Genomic DNA, 1,798 nt, shown 5'->3' with positions numbered 1-1,798 from the left:
TTCCTGTGGGTGAGTACAATAAATTGAAGGACATGTAGATTGGACCTTGTGAAGTTCTCTAGAAGATCAACGACAATGCATACAGGTTGTGCATTCCTAGTCATCTAAGGACCTTTGACATGTTCAATGTCAAAAACCTCAGTTCATGCTTTGTTGATGCTGATGTGAACTTAAGGGTGAGTTCTTTCCAACTAGGAGAAATTGCTACAAGAGGATCCGAGTCTAATGACATTGAGCTAACAGATTTGACGTTGATGAGATTGACTACCTCGAGAAGGGAGATCAGCGCAAATATGGCAGGAAAAGGTGAAGATCCCATAAATTGGGACATATTGTGCATGCTTCATATTTTGGCCATAACTTTAGATACAGGAATTGGAATCGCATATATGACCCCAATTTGAAAAGAACTTTTCAATGCACACTTCATAGTCACCACACTATGCCTAGTATCCCCTATATTGACCCAAAAATTAGTCATTTTCCCTTCTAAATTGTCAATTTAAGTTTTTTTTCTTTTTATGGTGCTATTTCACTTTCTGCTTTGAGAGAGGATTTTTCTTTTCGGCTTGGGGCTAGATTTTGGCAAAATACTTTTATTCATTATTTGGTGATCGACTAGACTTAATTACCTATTTAAACCCAGCTTGTGGGCTTCAAAAGGAGACTTTTTGGACTTTTTTCAGTAAACTCTAGTCTTCGAGTTTATCTTAGAGTTTTGCCTTTGCTTGAATATTTCAAAATCTCAATCCTTAGCTTCTATTGCTAAGCTAGCATCAGAATAATTCTTATTCTGCCTGGTGTTAGTTGGTATTAGAGATTTAGTGTTTTCCTAGGTTGATTTATCATCAATTTTTATGGCTAGTGGTAGTGGTCATGGTCAACATGGGTTGGTTCTGAAAGAGGAAGCCCCTCACTGCAATCATAACTCACAGGAAGCAATGATTGCAAATTTGCAAAGGCAGATAGTAGAATTAACCCAACGTCTAGAGGCGCAAAATGTGGATGATCAAATGTATGATCATGATTCTGACGAAAGTTTTGAAAACCTCTATCACAATTGTGCTCCACTTTGGGAGTACCATGGTAGCGAGGATGGAGGTGGAGACCTAGGCTTTAAAGTTTTTCTATTGGAATTTTCTAGTACTCTGCAGGTTGAGGGTTTCATTGATTGGTTGCACGAGGTGGAGTGTATCTTTGATTACAAAGATGTCCCATATCGTACGAAGGTGAAACTAGTCACCATCAAGTTGAAAGGCCAAGCATCTGCCTGGTAAGATTAGTTGAAATGGTTTGGGGACCGACAAGACAAGGCCAAGATTGGCAGTTGGGAAATCCTAAAGAAGAAGATGAATGGTCACTTTTTTCCATTTAGATATACTCAAACCTTATTTCAGCGACTTCACATGTTGACACCGGGGGCGAGATCTGTTGAGAATTACATCGAGGAGTTCTATTATTTAGTGGCTTAGATTGATCTTTTTGAGACTAAAGAGCAAATGGTGGTAGAAGTGCTACCCGCCCGCCGCTCCCGCATGGGCAGATGGGGGAATTTCTCCCCGTCCCCCGTCCGCAGAGTGCCAATTTAGAGAGAATTTAATAATAAACTAATAATAATAGCTAAGCTAGTACAAAATTGAAAGGCTAAACAATTACAAACATAAAAATGTCTAAGGGACATTGTATCAATATTACAAATCATCGAATACATAATACGAACAAATGATTTAAATTTGAATATTCTAAAGAGAGAGCTGTTTGAGTCGTTGACTGTCACATTTGGGGTGGCTCGGGCAGG

This window comes from Carya illinoinensis, chromosome 7 (genome assembly GCF_018687715.1).
Source record: "Carya illinoinensis cultivar Pawnee chromosome 7, C.illinoinensisPawnee_v1, whole genome shotgun sequence".
NCBI classification, from domain to species: domain Eukaryota; kingdom Viridiplantae; phylum Streptophyta; class Magnoliopsida; order Fagales; family Juglandaceae; genus Carya; species Carya illinoinensis.
Note: the sequence above shows the minus strand (reverse complement) of the source record.